This window comes from Tachyglossus aculeatus, chromosome 5 (assembly GCF_015852505.1).
Source record: "Tachyglossus aculeatus isolate mTacAcu1 chromosome 5, mTacAcu1.pri, whole genome shotgun sequence".
NCBI classification, from domain to species: domain Eukaryota; kingdom Metazoa; phylum Chordata; class Mammalia; order Monotremata; family Tachyglossidae; genus Tachyglossus; species Tachyglossus aculeatus.
Genome location: NC_052070.1, coordinates 1913585 through 1925284, shown reverse-complemented (window position 1 = coordinate 1925284; position 11700 = coordinate 1913585). Strand labels below are relative to the sequence as shown.

At 47.2% G+C, this 11700-nt stretch overlaps 1 non-coding gene across 1 annotated transcript; it reads right to left on the bottom strand.

The window, feature by feature from the left end:
* Positions 1-9263: 9263 nt before the first annotated feature.
* LOC119929070 lies at positions 9264-9401 on the bottom strand. Its single transcript, XR_005451214.1, has one exon. It is a non-coding gene; the product is annotated as a small nucleolar RNA SNORA7 (small nucleolar RNA).
* Positions 9402-11700: the final 2299 nt, after the last annotated feature.

Below are 11700 nucleotides of genomic sequence, written 5' to 3'. Positions count from 1 at the left end.
CTCTGCATGCAGTAAACGCTCAATAAATACCAATGAATGAATGAATGAATGAATGAATGAATGAAGAGAGACATCATGAAATGGCATCGGCCACCCCAGGACCTCCCACTTTGGGGCTGCAAGATTTGCTGGCCGGCCTGGGGCATTGCCTGTAACCACCAGCACCCTGAGGTGAGCCCAGCTGAGCGAGGATCTGCCCCTCTCTTGGACAGTGTCAATGGGCCAGGGTCTGGAGGCACCCTGAGAGGGTCCCAGGGAGGATCTGCCAGACAGGGGCATTTTAGGGCACTTGACTCTGGGCAGGCAGAGTTTCGGAACAGCCGAGCCTCGTTGGTAAGCCAGGTGCAGGGTGGGGTCATGGAGGTCTCCCTAATAATAATAATAATATGATGGTATTTGTTAAGTGCTTACTATGTGTCAGGCACTGTACCCAGTGCTGAAGTGGATACAAGCAAATCAGGTTGGACACAGTCCCTTAACCACAAAGGGCTCACAATCTTAATCCCCATTCTACAGATGAGGTAACTGAGGCACAGAGAAGTGAAGTGACTTGCCCAAGGTCACACAGCAGAGAAGTGTCAGAGCCAGTATTAGAACCCAGGTCCAGGCCCATGCCCTATCCACTAGGCAACGCTACTTCTCAGAACAGATTTAATCCCCATTCTGCAGAGTGAGGAAACTGAGTCCCAGACACACATACACTCACGCATGTGCGCGCGCATACACACACACACACACACACACACACACACACACACACACACACACTTACTTTGCAATGGGCTGAGAATTCCATTTGAATATTTGTTAAAAAGTCCTCAGGCCTTGGGTAGCCTGCAGAACCTCTGTTCCACCTTGGCCCTGACCCTTATCCAAATCCACTCTGCAGAGCCCCGGGGGACTGTCCTGCCTATGTAAGGAAGCGCTCTTCTGGGTACAGAATTCCAAGACCTCTGGAACCTGTGCCCTGAAAGGGCTTGGGGCGGTGTCTGATGGCAGAGGAGTAGCTGAGATCACATAAAACCAACCCAGCTGAGATTGAGCCTAGCTCAAGTCCCGCCAAACCTCCTAATAATAATAATAATGATAATAATAATAATAATGGTATTTATTAAGCACTTACTATGTGCAAAGCACTGTTCTAAGCGCTGGGGAGGTTACAAGGTGATCAGGTTGTCCCACGGGGGGCTCACAGTCTTCATCCCCATTTTCCAGATGAGGGAACTGAGGCCCAGAGAAGGGAAGTGACTTGCACAAAGTCACCCAGCTGGCAGTTGGTGGAGCCGGGATTTGAACCCACGACCTCTGACTCCAAAGCCCGGGCTCTTTCCGCTGAGCCACGCTGCTTCTCTAAGCAGTGGCCCGGCCCTCCCTCAGCCTCCCCTTCTGGCCCCTCCGGCCCCCCACCTTATTTTTCTTGCCCCGGGTTTCGCCGAGGGCCAGTTCCTGTTGGAGAAGCTCGACTCTCTTGGTGAGCTATAGGTTGTGGAAGTTCAGCCTGTCCATCTCCTGCTGCAGTTTCCTCAGCGACTGGTACTTCATTTTCACTTGTTCCTTTATGGCTTATTCAGATGGAGCCCATCCAATATCTCAACCCTCCATAAAGCAGTGCCCACTGCATTCTGGGGCTGCATCAACCCATAGGTAGGGTTTTGGTATTCTGTCAACTAGTAGATGGGGTAAAGGATTCTGTCTCTTCATAAACATTACACAGGGAAAATAATTAGGACTATCACCACCAAACTTGAAGCAATAGCAATTAAACTGCCTAAGAAGCAAGCTACTGATCAATCAATCAGTCAATCATATTTAGTGAGCACCTACTTGTGTACAGAGCACTGTACTAAGCACTTGGGAGAGTACAATATAACAATGTTTGTAGATGCATTCCCTGACCACAATGAGTTTACAGTCTACTGATATAGTGATAAGTATAGTGTCTTATTCCAGTCCATACCACTTTGCTGCACGGATCAGTAAGCGCTTAACAAATGCCGTCATTATAATTATTATTATTATTAAAAACCAAAGTTGCCGGAGGCTGCGTCGCTGAGCTGCTTGTTGCCTAGGAGACCAGAGCGCCAGGGAGGGAGGCCCCTCCCCTCATTGGCCACTAACAGGTGCCTCAAAATGCTGCTCATGTGGCTCAGTGGAAAGAGCACAGGCTTTGGAGTCAAAGGTCATGGGTTCAAGTATCGGCTCCACCAACTGTCAGCTGTGTGACTTCACTTGTCTGTGCCTCAGTTACCTCATCTGTAAAATGGGGATTAAAACTGTGAGCCCCCCGTGGGACAACATGATCACCTTGTAATCTCCCCAGCACTTAGAACAGTGCTTTGCATATAGTAAACGCTTAACATATACCATCATCATCATCATCATTTTACTAAGAACTGTTCAATCCATGTTTTCCCCCTCCTCAAGAACCTCCAATGGCTGCCCATCCACCTCAGTATCAACAGAAACTGCTTATGATAGGCTTTAAAGCATTCAATCAGCTCACCCCATTCTACCTCACCTCAATGATCTCTTACTAAAGCCTAGCTGGCACACTCCGCTCCTCTGGCACCAGCTTACCACCATGTCCCAGTCTCATCTCTTTCCCTGCCAACCCCTTTCCCATGTCCTCCCTCTAGCCTGGAACTCCCTCCCTCTTCCATATATGCCAGACCACAACTCTCTCCATCTTCAAAGCATCATTAAGGTCACATCTCCTCCAAGAGGCCTTCTCAGATTAAGTACTCCTTTTCCCAGCCTCCTCTCTCTTGTACATTGACTACACACTTAGAACTGTGACCTTTGGGCATCTGATATTTGCCCCACCCTCAATCCCACAGCACTTCTGTACATATCTTTAAATTATACATTACAAATTACTTATATTAAAAGCTGGTTGTGGGCAGGGATTGTCTCTGTTGCTGAATTGTACTTTCCAAGTGCTTAGTACAGTGCTCTGCACACAGTAAGCATTCAATCATGTTTATTGAGCATTTCCTGTGTGCAGAGCACTGTACTAAGCACTCAATGAAAATGATTGAATGAATGAATGAATCTGTCTCCCCCGTAGACTGTAAACTCAGTGTAAGCAGGGAACGTATCTGCTAACTCTGTGGTGTTGTACTCTCCCAAGTGCATAGGACAGTGCTTGGCACATAGCAGAGTGGCTTAGTTGGATAGAGCACAGGCTCAGGAGTCAGAAGGACCTGGGTTCTAATCCCAGCTCTGCCACATGTCTGTTGTGTGACCTGGGGCAAGTCACTTCACTTCTCTGGCTCTCCCTTACCTCATCTGCAAAATGGGGATTAAGAATGTGAGCCCCATGTAGGACAGGGGCCGTGTCCAACCTGATCAACTTGCATCTACCTCAGCACTTAGAATATTGCTTGGCACATAGCATGGCTCAGTGGAAAGAGCATGGGCTTTGGAGTCAGAGGTCATGTGTTCAAATCCCAGCTATGCCAATTGTCAGTTGTGTGACTTTGGGCAAGTCACTTAGCTTCTCTGTGCCTCAGTTACCTTATCTGTAAAATGGGGATTAAGATTGTGAGCCCCACGTGGCACAGCCTGATTGCCTTGTATCCCCCTAGGGCTTAGAACAGTGTTTTGCACATTGTAAGTGCTTAACAATTACCATCATTATTATTATTATTAAAGTAAGCACTTAAAAAGTACCATACTTATCATTATTATTATTATTATTATTGCATAGAAATTGCTCAATAAATACCAATGATTAATTGGTTGATTGATTAAGTATTCAGGATCTGGGAACATGACTGCTAATTCTGTTGTACTCTTCCAAGCACTTAGTATAGTGCTCTGCACAATCAATCAGTGGTTGATTGATACAGGGACAGGGACAGATACAGGGGTGGCTACAGTGACAGATACAGGTGGATACAGGGAGGGACTACTACAGTGGTGGATACCAGGGGAGGAAACAGTGGCCAACGCAGTGGCAAATACAGCTGCTGATACAGGGCTAGGGACGGGGCAGATAGAGCTGCCAGGCAGTGCCCCAGCCTCCACTGCCCTGCAAGTCTTTGGCAATGGCTGCCACAGGGCTTTAAGAAGCCACCACCCCTGGTTGGGCAGGGGAGTGAGGTCTGCTCTGTTCCATGGCTTCTGTCCTCAAAGAGGACCCAGAGAAGCTCCTCTCACTGGGTGGTAGGTCTCGTCCCCAGCCCTTCTCTCCAGCTTGTTGTTCCAGAAATATGGGCTTGGCTAGGGAGCAAACAAAAGCTTACAGTCACCCCCCTCTCCTCCTCCCACCCCACCAGCTCAGATTTCCCCTAGCCCTCACCCAGACCAGCAGCTTAGAACCTCCCATCACCCTTCACCCAGCCCACCATCTTTTTACCAACCAGAGCAATCCTTGTGCAGAGGACAAAGACAAACAAAGGGAAACTAAAAACTGAATTTGGACTTTCAAGTTCGTATCTATTTCTGAATTACCATTTGGCTTGGTTCAGTGCTGGACACACAGTACTCAATAAATACCATTGATTGATTAATCGATGGCTGGATTGATTTAACTCTTAGGTGGCTTGAGGGAAAGATTAATCCATCTGCCCTCCAACAGACCCAAACGGTGAGGAAAATTTTGACTGGGCATGGTGCATTCGCTGAGCCGGCGTGACGAGCTTGGGTCCGGGATGAGAAGCCCCTCTGCCTGTGGACCAGATGCCCAGCTGGATGGAAAGGAATCAATCAATCAATCGTATTTATTGAGCACTTACTATGTGCAGAGCACCGTACTAAGCGCTTGGGAAGTACAAATTGGCATCACATAGAGACAGTCCCTACCCAACAGTGGGCTCACAGTCTAAAAGGGGGAGACAGAGAACAGAACCAAACATACCAACAAAATAAAATAAGTAGGATAGAAATGTACAAGTAAAATAAATAAATAGAGTAATAAATATGTACAACCATATATACATATATACAGGTGCTGTGGGGAAGGGAAGGAGGTAAGACGGGGGGATGGAGAGGGGGACGAGGGGGAGAGGAAAGAAGGGGCTCAGTCTGGGAAGGCCTCCTGGAGGAGGTGAGCTCTCAGCAGGGCCTTGAAGGGAGGAAGAGAGCTAGCTTGGAGATGATGTAGATATCAAACCAATGTCCATAGAGGTGGCCAGCTTGCTGATTTGGGGAAGAAAAGGATAAACAGCAAAATGATGAATTTGGATGTGTTAAAAGTGTTTCAGTGGGGATAATTGACTCTTTGAAAGAGAACTGACTTATGAATTCAATATCCAACCCACTGCCGATACCGCAGAAATGGTTTACAAGCTGAGGGCCAGCGGGACAGTCGCTGGCTCTTGCCTTCTGCTGCACGTTCCGCAGGGCAGGACTGACTCTGGGCTCTGTGGCAGAGCCAAAATCAAGTCTGCATGCTCCCGCCACCAATGGGAACTTCTGGTTGCTTGTTACTTTTACAGGCAAATTGATCCTTGGGCTCAAAAGATTCTTCAACCATCACTGTCCAGCCACACCCAGTATCTAGCGTAAGTACTGGGAACTCTCCAGGTGTGACCCTGAGAGGTTTGGCTTCCCCTTACTAGTCATTTTTTAATTGTCTGCCTCCTCCACTAGACTGTAAACTCCTTCATTCATTCATTCATTCAATCGTATTTACTGAGCGCTTTCTGTGTGAAAAGCACTGTACTAAGCACTTGGGAAGTACAAGTTGGCAACATATAGAGACAGTCCCTACCCAACAGCAGACTCACAGTCTAGAAGGGGGAGACAGACAACAAAACAAAATATATTAACAAAATAAAATAAATGGAATAAATATGTACAAGTAAATAGAGTAATAAATATGTACAAACATATATACATATATATATAGGTGCTGTGGGGAGGGGAAGGAGATAAGGTAGGGGGGATGGAGGGGGGAGGAGGGGGAGAGGAAGGAGGGGTCTCAGTTTGGGAAAGCCTCCTGGAGGAGGTGAGCTCTCAGTAGGGCTTTGAAGGGAGGAAGAGAGCTAGCTTGGCGGATGTGTGGAGGGAGGGCATTCCAGGGAGGGCATCTGTTCAGCTCCTAAACATGGAGTGAGAGCATGGACAATTCAAATAACTGAGATGTACAATCAATCAATCAATCATATTTATTGAGCGTTTACTGTGTGCAGAGCACTGTACTAAGCGCTTGGGAAGTACAAGTTGGCAACATATAGAGACAGTCCCTACCCAACAGTGGGTTCACAGTCTAAAAGGGGGAGACAGAGAACAGAACCAAATATACTACCAAAATAAAATAAATAGAATAGATATGTACAAGTAAAATAAATAAATAAATAAATAAATAGAGTAATAAATATGTACAAACATATATACATATATATATACAGGTGCTGTGGGGAAGGGAAGGAGGTAAGATGGGGGGGATGGAGAGGGGGACGAGAGGGACAAGTGCTTAGTACAGTGCCAGTGTTTAGTACAGTGCTCTGCACACAGTGAACACTCAATAAATACAATTGAATGAATGAACATAGGTGTGAGTGGACAACTAAGTCTCTCATTCATTCCACTAAAAGTCTCTTTCATTCATTTGTTCATTTAATCATATTTATTGAGACTTTACTGTGTGCAGAGCACTGGACAAAGTGCTTGGGAGAGGGCAATATAATAATAAACAAATTCCCTGCCCACAACGAGCTTACATTCTAGAGGGAGAGACAGGCATGAAAATAAAGAAAGTAATGACAGAAATGGACATAAGTGCTGTGGGTCTGGGAGAGGGGTTGAATCAAGGGAACAAGCTAAGGAGATGCAGAAGGGAGTGGGAGATGAGGAAAAGTGAGGCTGTCAGGGAAAGCCTCTTGGAGAAGCTGTGCCTTCAGTAAGGTTTTGAAGCTGGGGGAGAGTAATTGTGTATTAAATTTGAGGAGGGAGGGGGCTCCAGGCCAGAAGTAGGGCACGGACAAGGGGTCAGTGGTGAGATAGACAAGATCGAGGTGCAACGTGTCCACACAAATCAAATTTCCAGGCAGTCTTCTTCTCCACTCCAAATATTTCTGTAACCAACCTGAATAACCTCGCTCCCCAGAGTTCTCTGGGGCCCTTGCTGTCGATGCCACCAAAGGGATTGGAATCAGCTGTTCCGTTTGGGGACACACTGACACGCTCAGCCCAGGACACTCTCTTCTTGGACAAATGTTAAGAATGTGCACATACAGGCAAGGGCATCAGTGGGCCAGCATATTGGCCTTAGCACCTGGTGGATCCTCATGCCTGATTTCAGTCAGCCTGGCCAGGTTTAGCCCTGGGCATGCCAGATGGAAGAACACAAATCCTCCCCTCCCTGGAGGGCCCACCCCCATTAGATCCTTATGGGAAGCAACGGGCCCAGGTGGAGAGAGTCCCAGCCTGGGAATCAGTGGATCTGAGTTCTAATACCAGATCCACCACTTCCCTGCTGTGTGGGCTTGGGCACGTCACTTAATTTCTCTGTGCCTCAGTTTTCTCATCTGCAAAATGGGGATTAAATACCTGTTTTCACTCCAACTCAATAATAATAATAATAATAATGCTATTTCTTAAGTTCTTTGGTTGAACGCAGTCTCTGTGTCACTTGGGGCTCACAGTTTTAATCCCTGTTTTATAGATGAGGAAACTGAGGCACAGACAAGTGAAGTGACTTCCCCAAGGTCACCCAGCAGACAAGTGGTGGAGCTGAGATTAGAACCCAAGTTTTTCTGGCTCCCAGGCCCATGGTCTATCCACTACACCATGCTGCTTCTCGTATTTAGATTGTGAGCCCCATGTGGAACAGGAACTATATCCCATCTGCTTATATTTTATCTACCCAAGTACTGGCACATATTAAGCACCTAACCTATACCACAGGGATTACAGAATCATAGCAGTGACAATATGTACTGAGTGCCCATGGGGCGCCATGCACTGTACTGAGAGCTGGGGAAATTGCATTAGAAGAACAAGGCACGTTTCCTACCCTTAAAGAGCTTGCACTCTAACATGTTGGGGGACAGATATCGGAATACTGGCAAGGAGAGAAATCAGAGGAAATAATTCCTATCCCTTGGTTTGATGCCGATGCACGGGTGCAGAGGAAGGGCAAAGCCAAAGTCAGCTTTGTGACCTTGGGCAAGTTACTTCACTTCTCTGTTCCTCAGTTACCTCATCTGTAAAATGGGGACAGACTGGGAGCCCCACATGGAACAATTTGACAACTTTGTATCTACCCCAGCTGGTCCAGGAGGGAGAGGGACTGAGCTAATGGTGAGAGAGAGAGAGATGAGACGAAGCGAGGCACAGTGAGTAGATTGACTAGCCATGAATGCCCTGCCCATTTTCCAACAGGTCAGGATGCTGGCCATCATCACAGTGATGATGATGATGATGATAATGGTGGCCATCATTAAGTGCTTCCTATGTTCCAGACACTATACTCAGTGCTGGAGTAGAGACAAGGTAATCAAGTCAGACACAGTCTCTGTCCCACTTGGGGCTCACAGTTTATGGGGAAGGGAGAACAAGTATTTAAATCCCTTTTTACAGGAGAGGAAACTGAGGCCCAGAAAAGCTAACTGACTTATCCAAGGTCACACGGCCGGCAAGTGGCAGAGTCAGGATTAAAACCCAGGTCCACTGACTCCCAGCCCCTGGCTTGTTCCCTTAGGCCAAGCTGTTTCTTAGGACCTGAGAGTGTGAACACAACAGCTGAATGCAATGACTTTTTCTTTTATGGTATTTGTTAAGTGTTTACGACATGCCAGGCACTGTACTAAGCTCTGGGGTCTTGTCTTGTCTTATGCCCTCCAATCATTTCTGACCCATAGCAACACCACAGACACATGCAAAGCACTGTTCTAAGCACTGGGGAGGTTACAAGGTGATCAGGTTGTCTCATGGGGGGGCTCACAGTTTTAATCCCCATTTTCCAGATGAGGTAACTGAGGCACAGAGAAGTGAAGTGCCTTGCCCAAAGTCACACAGCTGACAGGTGGTGGAGCCGGGCTTTGAACCCATGACCACTGACTCTCAAGCCCGTGCTCTTCCCACTGAGCCACGCTGCTTCTCATCTCTCCCAGAGAGAGGCTTCTCATCTCTCCCAGACACTACTCTCCCAGAACGCCACACCTCCATCTGCAATCGTTCCAATAGTGGATCCAGAGAGTTTTCCGGGTAAAAATCCAGCAGTGGTTTACCACTGCCGCCTTCCACGCAGTAAACTTGTGTCCCCACCCTCGACTCTCTCCCACGCCGCTGCTGCCCAGCACAGGTGAGTTTTGACTTGTAGCAGATTGCCTTCCACTCGCTAGCCACTGCTCAAGCCAGGAATGGAATGGGTAGGCCTCTGCTTGATTCCCCCTTCCATAGCCGAAACTGGTAGAGGAATGGAAACTCTCCAGGTGCGACCCTGAGAGGAGAAGCGCTGGGGTAGATACAGGTTAATCTAGGGCCCAGACTGAGCCCCTTCCTCCCAGACTGAGCCCCTTCCTTCCTCTCCCCCTCGTCCCCCTCTCCATCCCCCCATCTTACCTCCTTCCCTTCCCCACAGCACCTGTATATATGTCTGTACATATTTATTACTCTATTTATTTATTTATTTTACTTGTACATATCTATTCTATTTATTTTATTTTGCTAGTATGTTTGGTTTTGTTCTCTGTCTCCCCCTTTTAGACTGTGAGCCCACTGTTGGGTAGGGACCGTCTCTGTATGTTGCCAATTTGTACTTCCCAAGCGCTTAGTACAGTGCTCTGCACATATTAAGCGTTCAATAAATACGATTGATGATGATGAAGTTAATCAGGTTGGACACAGTCAGTGTCTCACAAGGGGCTCACAATCTTAATCTCTGGTTTACAGATGAGGTTACTGAGGTCACACAGCAGACAACTGGCCGAACAAAGATTTGGAAACTAGGTCCTTCTGACCCCCAAGCCCATGCTCTATCCAACTGGCCAAACTGCTTCTCTCCTGATCGCTTTGGGAAAGCAGCGTGGCTCAGTGGAAAGAGCCCGGCTTGGGAGTCAGAGGTCATGGGTTCTAATCCCGGCACCGCCGCTTGTCAGCTGTGTGACTTTGGGCAAGTCACTTCACTTCTCTGGGCCTCAGTTCCCGCATCTGTAAAATGGGGATTAGGACTGTGAGCCCCAAGTGGGACAACCTGATCACCTTGTATCATCCCCAGCGCTTAGAACAGTGCCTTGCACATAGTAAGTGCTTAACAAATGCCATCATTATTATTATTATTATTATCCCTGGATCCCCATGAAGACCAGGGATCCGAGGCAGGTTTCCATGATGCACCTTAATAGTAACAATTATGGTACAAGGTTGGAGTCAGAGGTCATGGGTTCTAATCCCGGCTCCGCCGCTTGTCAGCTGTGTGACTTTGGGCAAGTCACTTCACTTCTCTGGGCCTCAGTTCCCTCATCTGGAAAATGGGGATTAGGACTGTGAGCCCTACGTGGGACAACCTGATCATCTTGTATCCTCCCCAGTGCTTAAAACCGTGCCTTGCACATAGTAAGCACTTAACAAATGCCTTCATTATTATTATTATCCCTGGATCCCCATGAAGACCAGGGATCCGAGGCAGGTTTCCATGATGCACCTTAATAATAACAATTATGGTACAAGTTTACAATCTAGAGTCTTCTGGGTTCTAATCCCAGCAAAGTGTGAGCTCATCGTAGGCAGGGAAGGTGTGTATATGCACATTGAGAAGCAGTTTGGTTTAGTGGAAAGAGCACGGGCTTGGGAGTCGGAGGATATGGGTTCTAATTCCTGCTCTGCCTCTTGTCTACTGGGTGACCTTGGGCAAACCACTTAACTTCTATGTGCTGTGTGACCTTGGGCAAGTCACTTAACTTCTCTGCGCCTCAGTTACCTCATCTGTAAAATGGGGATTAAGACCGTGAGCCCTGCATGGGACAACCTGATTACCTTGTAACTACCCCAGCGCTTAGAACAGTACTTGGCACTCAGTAAGCGCTCAACAAGCCCGTTGTTGGGTAGGGACCATCTCTGTTGGCGAATTGTACTTTCCCAGTGCTTAGTACAGTGCTCTGTACACAGTAAGCGCTCAATAAATATGATTGAATGAATGAACAAATACCAATCAATCAATCAATCAATCAATCCTATTTATTGAGCGCTTATTGTGTGCAGACCACTGTACTAAGCACTTGGGAAGTACAAGTTGGCAACATATAGAGACAATCCCTACCCAACAGAGGGCTCACAGTCTAGAAGGAGGAGACAGAGAACAAAACCAAACATATTAACAAAATACAATAAATAGAATAGATATGTACAAGTAAAATAAATAGAGTAATAAATATGTACAAACATATACACATATATGCAGAGAAGCAGCGTGGCTCAGTGGAAAGAGCACGGGCTTTGGAGTCAGAGGTTATGAGTTTGAATCCCAGCTCCGCCACTTGTCAGCTGTGTGACACTGGGCACGTCACTTAGTTACCCCATCTGTAAAATGGGGATTAAGACCGTGAGCCCCACGTGGGACAACCTGATCACCTTGCATTCCCCCAGAGCTTAGAACAGTGCTTTGCACATAGTAAGCGCTTAACAAATGCCATTATTATTATACATACAGGTGCTGTGGGGAAGGGAAGGAGGTAAGACGGGGGGATGGAGAGGGGGACGATGGGGAGAGACGCATTGTTATATTGTACAAACAGTGCAGTGCCCTTTTAG